This window comes from Heterocephalus glaber, unplaced genomic scaffold (assembly GCF_053883595.1).
Source record: "Heterocephalus glaber isolate CG9 unplaced genomic scaffold, H.glaber_assembly_v1.0 deba00001762, whole genome shotgun sequence".
Taxonomy (NCBI): domain Eukaryota; kingdom Metazoa; phylum Chordata; class Mammalia; order Rodentia; family Bathyergidae; genus Heterocephalus; species Heterocephalus glaber.
The window spans coordinates 3002851-3015814 of NW_028258459.1; the positions used below are offsets into that span (position 1 = coordinate 3002851).

The 12964-nt window shown below is 39.1% G+C and overlaps 1 pseudogene; it reads left to right on the forward strand.

Annotated features, from left to right (window-relative positions):
* The first annotated feature begins 4275 nt into the window (after positions 1-4275).
* LOC101717664 (methionine--tRNA ligase, cytoplasmic pseudogene) lies at positions 4276-6779 on the forward strand (annotated as a pseudogene).
* The last annotated feature ends 6185 nt before the right edge of the window (positions 6780-12964 follow it).

Sequence of the window (12964 nt, forward strand, 5' to 3'; positions counted from 1 at the left end):
CTTGAAGCTTGTGTTCTTGTCCCCAGCTCCTCTCTTTGCTCCTCTCTTGGCTGCCATGGAGTGAGCAGCTTTCCTCTGCTATGCCCTTTTACCACACTGTTTCTGCCTTGAAGCCAACCAACGATGGACTGAATCATCTGAAAACTGTGATCCAAATTAAACTTTATCTCTTCTTTTTGCCACTATAACACAAGATTTTCATTTTTTCTGTTGCTGAAGTCATTCCTGGGATTAAGTGACACTATCCCACTATTCTTCCGTTTTCTGTGTCTCACCAGGCATCCTCGTTGGCTTTATTCTGCAGTCTTTACTTTCCTAATCTCCCAGTTCTCCTCTGTCTCTGGAACTTTACACAGGAGTATCATTCCCAAAGAGAGGATTCAAAAAACCAGTCATGATTTCAAATGAGAATCTCTGGTCTGTCACATACCATGTGGGCTTAACACTCCCACCATTTTCTTTACTGCTTAAAAACCTGAACAGTGTACTGCTCGGTAGGTTATGCAGATTGATTGCTACCGGTTCTTTTTTTCCTCAGTGGATTATAAAATATCCTCAAAATGATATGATCTCTTAGAATTGTTTAGAATTGAGATACTCTTCACTTGATCTTAGCCAAAAGGCCGAGAAGCGATGAGATACTCTTGACCATTGGAAAAGAACACACAAAAAAGTTTCTCCTTTAAGGGCCTATCTTATAAGAATGATGGTTTATATTCTGGCCAGTCCTGGTGGTACAAACCTGTAAACTTAGCACTCAGGGAGGCTGAGGCAGGAGGATTGTGAGTTTGAGCCCATTCTAGGCAACTTAGTGAGATCCTACTTCAAAATATCTTTTGTGTTATTTGTTTGTTTTTTGAGACAGGATCTCCCTTTTTAGTGTAGGCTGCCCTTGAACTTACTGTGTAGCCCAGGCTGACCTTGAACTCATAGCAATCCTCCTGCTTCAACCTCCCAAGTGCTAGGACTACTGGCATGTGCTACCACACCTGGCTTTCAAAATAAATAATTATTTTTATAAAGGGCTGAGGATACAGCTCAGTGCAAAGGCTCTGGATTAACCACTTACCAGTCCAATCATTTAAATGCTGGATGATCCAAACTTGCATTTTAAAAATTAATTTTTATAAGATAATGTAACAGGAAATATAAAAATGACAATATTATCAAATTTATTCAATAACTTTTCTGGCGGTGGTTTATCTTAAAAAATTCAGTGCTGCTCAGTATTGTCAGTACCTGAATGGCCCATGGGATAAACTGTTAAGTGGTTAAATTCTCTGTATCCCACCCTATCCACCCGCACACCCTAGTTTAATTCTATCTTCTTAAAAGTGATTTCAGACCAGGCATGGCGGTGGGCCCTTCAGTCTCAGCACCTGGAAGACTAAAGGGAGATCTCAAATTCAAAGTGGGCTACATAGCAAGATTCATTTCTCAGAAAACAAAACCTAACAAATATCTATTTCAGACTCTTAAGGAATCTCATGTCCACTTACTTTGTAAAAGACTCTATAAAAAGAAAGACCTTTATCTTTTAAAATTTGTGGTTGTTGGGTATTGTGTTTTAATAACAAAAAAGCTGTCTAACTACAAGTAATTCTAATTTAGACTACTCGACATTCACCTCTGTTGTTTTCTTTGCAAAAGAATTTCATTTTCCAAATGGCCATACTTACAAAACTGCTATATAGATTTAATGCAATTCCAATTGAGATCCCAGCAGCATACTTTATGGACTTTGAGAAAACAATCCAAAAATTCATTTGGAACAAGAAGGACCCAGAATAGCAAAAGCAATTCTAGGTAACAGAGACATGGTAGGAGATATCACAATCCCCAACCTGCAACTCTACTACAAAGCTACTGTGATAAAAACAACATGGTACTGGCAAAGAAACAGACCTGAGGACCAGTGGAACAGATTAGAAGATGCAGAAACAACGCCAGACACACTCAGCCATCTCATCTTCAGTAAAGGAGCCAAACACCCTCACTGGAGGAAAGATAGCCTCTTTAATAAATGGTGCTGGAAAAATTGGGCTTCAACTTGCCAAAGATTAAAACTAGACCTGTGTCTCTCACCATGCACTAAACTAAAATCAAAATGGATTAAAGACCTAAATATTAAAATAGAAATTCTGAACCAGTTGGAACAGAGGTTAGGTAGAACCCTTGAAGACATCACTGTAGGAAAAGATTTTAGGAACAAAACCTCAGTTGCCCATGAACTAGCACAAACAATCAACAAGTGGGATCTCTTCTTATTAAAAGGCTTCTGCGCAGCAAGAGAAACCACCAGCAGTGTGAAGAGACAACCCACAATGCGGGAAAAAATCTTCACTTGCTTTTCCTCAGACAAAGGTCTCCTATCTCAAATCTATAAAGAACTTAAAAAGATCAGACCTCCCAAATTCAAAAACCCAATCCGAAAATGGGCATCTGAAATGAACAGACATTTCTCAGACAAAGAAGTAGAAATAGCAAATAAATACATGGAAAAATGTTCAACATCACTGGTCATTCAAGAGATGCAAATGAAAACAACGCTGAGATTCCACTTCACTCCAGAAAGAATGACTGCTATCATGAAATCAACCAATAACAAATGCTGGCAAGGCTGTGGGGAAAGAGGAACCCTGCTCCACTGCTGGAGGGAGTGTAGACTGGTGCAAGCACTGTGGAAATCAGTATGGAGATACCTCAAAGAACTAGGACTGGAAGTCCCATTTGACCCTGCTATTCCCCTGCTGGGGATCTTCCTCAAAGAATTAAAAGAATCATACCACAGTGATATATGTGCACCCATGTTCATAGCAGCACAGTTTGTGATACCTACAACTTGGAAACAGCCCAAATGCCCATCAACTGGAGACTGGATAAAGAAAATGTGGGTTTTTTTAATAAAATGGAGTACTACTCAGCCATAAAAAATGAGAAGTCAGAGACATTTATAGCTAAGTGGATGCACACTGAGGCCATACTCTTAAGTGAAATAAATAGGACACACATGTATAAATACCGAATAGTTTCTCTGGTGTGAGAAACTGAAAGTGTAAATAAGGACTAAATGTATAACATGTCATGTGAAATAGGAAGAAAAGGGGCAAAGGGGAAGGAAGTGGGAGGGCTAGGGGAAAGGATAGAAGGGAATGGGATTAATATGAGAAAATGGAAAAATAGGAACAAAATCTTTGTAAATAGGGAGGACTGGAGGGGCTGAAGGGAGGGCTGGGCAAGGGTGAAAAATAAGAACCAAGAGAGACTATGTAAAGGTGCAAATGTCCGATGATGAATGTCATTATATTGTATACCTAAAATGTACCAATGATTAGAATGAATAATTGATAATGCAAAATAGGAAGAAAATGTCCAAAGGGATAGGGATAGTGGGAAGGGCAGGGGAAAGGAAAGAAGGGAAAGGAAAAATGATGAGAAATGGAAAGAATGGAAATACTGTCTTTGTAAATAGGGAAGGGTGAAGGGGGTGAAGGGAGGGCTAGGAATGGGGAAAAAATAAGAACCAAGATGCATTATGTAAAGGTACAATTCCCAATGAGAAATGTAATTGTGTTGTATACCTACAATGTACCAATAAAAGAATTTAATAAAGTGCAAAAAAAAAGAATCTCATTTTCCAGGTTATTTTGTGAATTGCTCTTTTGAATTTTATCCTGAACACTGTAAATGTTATGTTGTGTCGAATATCTGTGGATGGATGATACTTTTAGCTCAGGTGGCAGTTAACCTTGTTAGTTTGAAAATAAGCTTGCTTTATCTTCTGAAGGCCATGGTTCAAATGTCAGCTCAATTCTTTAAGCCTTTCTTGTGCTGCAATGAATTAGCCTTGCACACATATCATTCAGGGATTAGTCTCAGACATGTGTATGATTTCATATGTAGTTGGTTCCCCTTTTACCCTCCAAAAGTTGGCTGTGGTTACCCAGGCTCTGTATTTTGGTTCCTCTACCCAGAAAAATAATCCGGTCTCTATCAGAATTATAATTGCTTGTGCCATGCTACTTTGATATTTTGGCACATTCTTGGGAAAAAGTTGGAGAAAATTACAAAAGAAAACTCATTTTCCTGTCTGTTACTTCTTCAGATTTTGGCTCCTTTCCTTATTCTACTTCTTCTCTTATAGACCTCTGGCAGTTCACTTTTATTGTCTTTTTGTATTTTGTACAGTCTATAGTTGTTATCAATAAGAAAGCTCATTTCTGAGATAACATTGTCATATACAAAGCAGAGTGTGTACTTTAAAAATAATCTCTGATGACTGTATATACATTACAGTTGGAGAAGCACTTTAGGAAAACTGTGGACCTGGAGAGCCTGCCAGTGCTGGCCGCAGCCTCGAGGGCCCAGGGCCGGGCAGAGCTGCTCCTCAGCACTGTGGGTCCGGAAGAGTGTGTGGTCCCATTCCTCACCAAGCCCAAGGTCCCTGTCTTGCAACTGGATAGTGGCAACTACCTCTTCTCCACTAGTGCAATCTGCCGATATTTCTTTTTGTTGTCTGGCTGGGAACAAGATGACCTCACCAACCAGTGGCTGGAATGGGAGGCAACAGAGCTGCAGCCAGCTTTGTCTGCTGCCCTGTACTATTCAGTGGTTCAAGGCAAGAAGGGTGAAGATGTTCTCGGCCCAATAGGGAGAGCACTGACTCACACTGACCACAGCTTGAGTCACCAAAACTGTCCTTTCCTTGCTGGGGAGACAGAATCTCTAGCTGACATTGTTTTGTGGGGAGCGCTATACCCATTACTCCAAGACCCAGCCTACCTTCCTGAGGAGCTAGGTGCTCTGCGCAGCTGGTTCCAGACACTGAGTACCCAGGAGCCATGTCAGCGAGCTGCACAGACTGTGCTGAAACAGAGGGGTGTCCTGGCTCTCAGGCCCTACCTCCAAAAGCAGACCCAGCCCAGCCCACCTGAGGGGACTGCTTGGGAAAAGGGCCCAGAAAGTTTGCCCCTGCTTTGGCCCCAACAGAATCCAGTGTTGCCTGTGGCGGGGGAAAGGAATGTGCTCATCACCAGTGGGCTTCCTTATGTCAACCACGTCCCCCACCTAGGAAACATCATTGGCTGTGTCCTCAGTGCCGAAGTCTTTGCCAGGTGCTCTCACCTCTGCCAGTGGAACACGCTCTATCTGTGTGGGGCAGATGAATATGGTCCCGCGACAGAGACCAAGGCTGTGGAAGAAGGGTTAACCCCCCAGGGAATCTGTGACAAGTATCATACCATCCATGCTGACATCTACCACTGGTTTAATATCTCGTTTGATATTTTTGGTCGCACCACCACTCCACAGCAGACCCAAATCACCCAGGACATCTTCCAGCGGTTGTTGGCACGAGGTTTTGTATTCCAAGATAGTGTAGAGCAACTTCAGTGTGAGTGCTGTGCCTGTTTCCTGGCTGACCATTTTGTGGAAGGAGTGGGTCCTTTCTGTGGCTATGAAGAGGCCCGAGGTGATCAGTGTGACAAGTGTGGCAAACTCATCAATGCTACTGAGCTCAAGAAACCTCAGTGTAAAGTCTGTCGGTTGTGCCCTGTGGTGAAGTCCTCCCTGCACCTGTTTTTGGACCTGCCTATGCTGGAAAAGCCACTGGAGGAGTGGCTGGGGAAGACATTACCTGGCAGTGACTGGACACTCAATGCCTGGTTTATCATCCAGTCTTGGCTTCGGGATGGCCTCAAGCCACACTGTATAACCCGTGACCTCAAATGGGGGACCCCTGTACCCTTAGAAGGCTTTGAGGACAAGGTATTCTATGCCTGGTTTGATGCCACTATTGGCTACCTGCCCATCACAGCCAACTACACAGACCAATGGGAGAGATGGTGGAAGAACCCAGAGCAAGTGGACCTTTACCAGTTCATGACCAAAGACAATGTTCCCTTTCATGGCTTAGTCTTTCCTTGTTCAGCCCTTGGAGCTGAGGACAACTACACCTTGGTCAAGCACCTCATTGCTACAGACATGCTGCTGAAGAATAACTCAGAGCTGCTGAACAACTTCATCAACAGGGCTGGGATGTTTGTGTCTAAGTTTTTTGGGGGCTATGTGCCTGAGATGGTGCTTACCCCTGATGATCAGCGTCTGCTGGCCCATATCACTTTGGAGCTCCGGCATTATCACCAGCTGCTACAGAAGGTTCGGATCCAGGATGCCTTGTGCAGTATCCTCACAGTATCTCGACATGGCAACCAGTACATTCAGGTTAATGAGCCCTGGAAGCGGATAAAAGGCAGTGAGGATGACAGGCAGCGGGCAGGCACAGTGACAGGCATGGCAGTGAACATAGCTGCCTTGCTGTCTGTCATGCTCCAGCCTTACATGCCCGCAGTTAGTGCCACCGTCCAGGCCCAGTTGCAGCTCCCACTTCCAGTCTTCAGTGTCCTTCTAACAGACTTCATGTGTACCTTACCAGCAGGACACCAGATTGGCACAGTCAGTCCCTTGTTCCAAAAATTGGAAAATGACCAGATTGAAAGTTTGCAGCAGTGTTTTGGAGGGGGCCAAGAAAAAGTATCACCCATGCCAGCAGTTTTAGAGACTGTTGAAACAGCTGGAGCACAGCAGATTCAAACACTGATGGATGAAGTCACAAAACAGGACAACATTGTCCGAGAACTGAAGGCACAAAAGGCAGACAAGAACCAGGTTGCTTCAGAGGTGGCTAAACTGTTGGATCCAAAGAAACAGTTGGCTCTAGCTAGGAGAAACCCCTTGAAACTCTTAAAGGCAAGAAGAAAAAGTGAGAAACCGTTCATAAAGTCACAAAAGTCACTTTAATGGATATAGACAATAATAAATAAATGTACAACCTCAAAAAAAAGAAAAGAAAAATGTGGAGCTGGGGTTGTAGCTTAGCGCTCGGGTGTTTACCTAGTATGCATGAGGTCGTTGGTTCCATCCTCACCAGCACACACACACACACATACACACACACACAATCTTAAGCTTAGTTTTACTTTAAAACCACCTGAATAGATTTTCATCTTTTAATTCTACTTTTGACTGATGCATAATCTTTGCACCCTCACATGGGGTACAATGTGATGTTCCAATTCATGCATACATCAGGTAGTCATAAACTCAGGGTAAGAAGTATAGCCATTAACTTAACATTTTTATCTTTTTTTATAGTGAAAACTTTCAAAATCTTTTCTTCTCGTTTTTTGAAATGTACAGTGCATACTCTTACCTATAGTCACCATACTGTGTAACAGTCCCTCACAGCTTCTAGTTCCTACCTAACTGTACATTAATGCCATTGACCAACCCTCTAGTGACCACTCTTCTACTGCTAACTTCTATGAATGGACTTTTGCAGATTCCACATATCAACACGATCATTTAATGCTTGTTGGTGCCTTATTTTACTGAACATAATGAGGAAGCTTTTATAATTCTCAATTCTCCAGATACATCCCAGGTTAACTGAACAAAAATTTCAAGGTGTGGCATACAATTACTGGTATATTTTAAGTATTCTCATGTGATTTCAACATATGATCAAGTTTCATTACATATCAGTTATGTCAAGCCTTTTATGTCTGAGAGCACAACCTTAAATTCAGAAAAAGTTATCAGAGATAATCTGTCTGGGTGACTAGATGTATTCTTAATCTGTATATTACTCTTTCTTAAATACTATATGATCCAGTAACCATGTGCATTAGAATTCGCTAGGCCTATAAAAATCCAAACACTGGAGTGTCATCTCAAACTAAGACAAAAGACTCTTTGAGGGTTAACCCCATAAAAGAATATTTTAATAAGATCTACAGGCAAATCATACGCACACTGACATCTAAGTGGTCAAGAATATGTTTTTCTTTGTGAAAATAAATGAGTTTGAGTTGTATGGTTATATTTCACAAGACCTATCCTAAATTTTTACAATACTGACAAGATTCTTACATCAATAATCACCTTTTATACTTAAGCAGCAAGTTATGAATTGTGAACCTGATCAGGCTATTGGACTTCCACTTGCCAGTTATGTAAGGCAATGTTTTGCTTCAATGATTTGCTCGTCTATTAGGTATTGATATGTTTTTATTTATAAAAGTATGCCAGCTGGTTCTGAAACTATGTCAAATGGTTCATGTAAGCAGGTCTTTATATTAATTAAATTTGAGTTATGTGTGTTAGCATTTCATGCTTTGTTTGTGAAGGTGTTTTGCAGGAATATCATGATCACTGATATTTCACATACTTTAAGTATAAATTGAGCAAATAATTTATTAATTTTAAATGGGACTCTTGGAAAGAAAACTTTTTCTTTATTTACATCCTAGTATTAAGGCAAATAATTGCTTTTCTATTAAAATATTCATCATTCCCCCCATGCAATTTTATTGAGAAAATACTAAGATTTAAGGGGATGCAGAAAATAAGAGAGATACAAATTATGTCCTCATAGAAATGATTGTCCCTCTTCCTCACCAGCTCTTAAGCTTCAGGAAGACAGAAAATGTGCTTTGTTTGCCATTTCTGGCATGTGTATATACTGCACATTGAGGGTCACCAAGAGATTAGTGTTGCATGAGTGAGTGAATAGAAGTGAAAATAATATCTAGCAGTCATTTCTTGAGTAATGTTGTCTGTGCTTTAAGAGAGTCACACTTAATGAACAATGAAGATTCAAAAAGGATAACAATAATTTCTGAGTAGAAGAGTTTGAAATGATTGAGTGAAAGGGTAGCATATGACCGAGAGCTTGAAGGAAAAGGGACACTTTCTTATCCTCTCATTCAGTTCTCCTTAAAGAAGGGGGTGACTTTATTAGTGAATTTTGATGTAAGAACAGTGTGTGTATAAATGTTTTCCCTCTCCGCTTCCTCTTGTTGATGGCCATACTGACTATAGAGAGGTAAATTGGGCCATGTCCTTCCATGATATAAATTTCACATGATACCTGTGATAGTCCAATGCTGCCTGGGACTGGTCGGATAGGTCTGGCTAATTCCAGAGTATTAGGAAGCTCATCATTCTTAAAGGCCTAATAAACTGTACTCTTCAGTACTAGTATTATAGTGATAAAGAGATTTTTCATTGTTGTTGTTGCCCATCTTTTTACTCTCAATTATTAGTTCAGTAGGTGCACACAGGAAGGAGAATGCTATATACTGGCACCTTAAAACACCTATTATCACTATAAAGTCTAACAGCCAGATACTGTGCTAAATGATTAACTTACAGTCTTTCTCAGTGTTCTAGAGAATGGAACCAATAAAAGCTTTCACTGTACATGTAAGGAAATTGAGTTTATGGGAATTAGATCATTTACCGAAGTGATGAACTTGGCACTCAAATCTGAATCTGTCGACCTCTGCTGTGTTATACAGAACATGAACAGAGTTAACTGGTACAACTGATCACCTGCATAGACTAAGAAGATGGACAAACAATAGAACGTCGTGTAAGTATTTCAATTTTGTTGATCTGCAGGATCTTAAAACATAGGCTGTGGACACATGGTACAGTATGCTTACATAGTATCATTGAGGATAAAGGCAAAAGGTACAAAATGAAAACAAAAAAGTTTGGTGTGGTACTAGAAGGATCTGAGTTATAATCACTGCTATTTGTGAGGATAGGAAATAAATGGATTATTGATATCATGGTACAAGGATTAATCACAGTGTAAGTTATTTAAGAATAGTGACTGGTTCTTCCACTTAGCTTTCAAATTGGAAGATGTCATCATCTCTGCTAAAGTAAAGTTTATGAAACTTCTCCCACCATGGTGGTCACAAAGAAAACATAATTTGTAGTAAGGAAAATCTGGACAGAAATAGCTTCAAGAAATATTTTACAGAATTAGAAGATAGTTCACCTATATATTCAGATGATAGTGTGGAATTTCTCAGAGCTTTGGTAAGAAATTTTCCTCTAGAAATGAAGCTAGCTAAATTGTATATCATAGGAAGAGGAAAAATACCTTTTTGGGTTATTCAGTAAGAGTGAGGTATCAAAGTATAATGATTTTTAAATACGATTAAATGTAGAGGAATTAATCCAAGACTAGCATGAAAACATTTTCCACCATTGTTGCAAAACATTTAGCTCACACATAGGAATGCAGAGCTTGGTGCTGAAGAGCAAAGATCATATCTTACCCTGATCATGATCATCTTTATTCTCACGATTGGGTATGGATTATTCTCAGTTACTCTTTATTGCCTGTTTAAATCTTCCCAAAGGAAAAATAACCAACAAAGAGAAGAAACATCAAATACTGCTGTAGGAAAGAAACTTGAATTGAATGAGTGGGGTAAACACTCAGAATTATCATCTTACTACCAAGCATGGACAGACTAGGTGAGATGAACTATTAGAGAATGGCAGCATAAGGGGGCTTCTTCCTGTCAATTTAGCACAAATATCTTGTAAAGTCTGCACCTTTTGCAAAGTCTGCACCTTTTGCATTGTCATAATGATAATATAAGGAATAAAACATGGATTTTAAATAAAACATTATCACATGTATTATCTCTCCATAAGGAAAATGGGTCATTATTAAAGATTTGTATCTGATGAATAAAATGAATAGTAACGCAGTTTTTACGAAAGAATTTTAATTTGCACATAGTAGTTCTTGATTTTAGTAAAACTTCAGGTTATAGCCATTCTAAAAGTGGGTCAAGCAGAGACATTACGCCCTTTTAGAAGAATAAGAGCAATTTTAATCCTCTTTTTTCCATTGCTTTACTCATTGAATATAATAAAAACAAAATACATCCAATTACAGAACAATGGGACTAATCTAGAAAGTTGTTATGTTGCAGGATTTGAAGTATCAAACCTTTTAACTTTCAGTTTTCAAAAACCATAATTCATAATACCTGAAAGGAATGTGAATATTATGTGAGGAAACACATTAGGAGAACATTGCAATTTTACATATTATATTTGTGAGAATTCTATATTTACATCTATTACTGAAAAATGATTTTATTCATAGGAAAAACACATTTGCTCAAATAATAACTGGAAGGCTTTAACACATGTAAGTGCTGCTAAGAGGCTGAGACTTCACCACATTCCAAAAGTTGTTATGAGCTTTAATAACATAGAGGCCTTCAGTGAATTTAGCAAGAGCCATTTCAGTGGAGTGACTGGGTAGAAGTCAGACTGGTTTGGTTAGCTGAAGGATGAGCAGAAAGTTAGAAGAAGCAGTCATTGTAAACAGATCGTGAAACATTTTCAATAAAGGAGAACATAGAGATAGGATACTAACTAGTGACAGGAAGTCAATGGGGGATGTTTTCTGATTTCATTGTAATTCTTTATTTTTAATGTATCAGAGACTAAAATATGTCTCAGTGTATATGGGAAGATGAAAGTAGGAAGTGAGGCTGATATTGTAGGAATTTTGCTTTTCTTTAAGGAGGCAGCATTGAATAGGGTCCAGAGAACAGGCATGCGAATGAATCTTGAATAAAGTAAGAGACATATGAATGTAAAGACAGTTGTTGGCATGGAGAGTGGCAAAAGTTCCAAATGCTCGATTTGATGACCTTTTCTTTTCTTAGGTGGGATGGGAGACTTCAAATTATGTTAACGTTCTAATAGATTGAAAGAGAAAGATGAAGAACTCTAGTTAAAGGAACATAAAGAGTATTACTAGGTTTCATTAAGGGCCAACTTTTTGATAAAGCACATGTATTTGTATGGCAACAGTTTGTGAAGTGATATTTTCTTCAACTGACACAGAATCTTGCTTGATAGGTGAATCAATAGAGGATCGTAATATTGCTGTAAAGACAGCGACAAAAGAGTGGGACAAATAAGTTAAAGGATAGTACAATGAGGATGTTGTATGCAAGCACATCCTACAGATTTTATAGAGTACAATTTGAATATGAAATGCCTGGATCACTTTGTCATTGCCTAGAGCTTTGCAGATGTTGCTTTACAGTCTTCTTTCATTGTATAGCATAATGGGAAATTGTGTATCCTGCAATTTTTCCTATGTGTAATTTCTGAGTAGTTCCTATACTGTTTTTAAGTATGCATACTTATAGTCTACTTTCAATAATATGATACCACTGTGGTGGTTAGGGTGGAGAGGAAACTCTTTTTAAGAGCCATAAAGGGATTTATTAGGCAGAATTTCAAAAATATGAGAATTTCAACTTGATTGGCTTTGGGACCTGCCCAGGGATTGGCCTGGTCTGTGGGGGAGGGGGATCAATCCAATACATCCGTCTTTTAAAGTATATACTTCAAATTCTACCTTGGGTACCATATATACATATCATATATATATGGCCTTACCCTTACCTTTCTGGCACTGTTCCCTTGCTCTGTTTCCTGGGTACCAGGAACTGAGCAGCTTTGCTTTACCACACCCTTCCTCCATGATATTTCTTCCTTAGAGCCAGTAAACCATGGATTGAATGCCCTGAAACCATGAGCCAAATTAAACTTCCTCTTTTAAGTTTTGGATTCCAGGTACTGTGTCCCATTGATGGGAAAGTTCACTAATACAAACACTTCATTGATAAAGTAATACCTTATTTTAATTTTTATTCTGTTCTTTCTGTTATACTTGTCACTTTGCTTCAATATATCATATAACCCACACTAAATATTAACTTACTTGCTTTAAACTGTTAAGTATAATTTTCCATATGTGGTCAGCTTTATGGAGGTAAAAGCTACATCCAATGAAATTCACCTTTTTAAAGGATATAGCTGAATTTTTTAACAAACGCATATAAACATTTAAACATCACCAGATTTGAGATACACAAAATGGCCATTAGACCAAGTCTCCATTGTTTTTTTGCACTGAACCTCCTCTTTCCATGCCCAGTCATATATCTGAATTCCACCCTGATGGATTTTTCTTTTCTAGTATGTCTGTAAGTGTAACAAAGGCCTTTCACATCCTCCTCCTTTAATTCTGTGTGATGCTTGTGTGTTAATCCACAATATTGCTTGC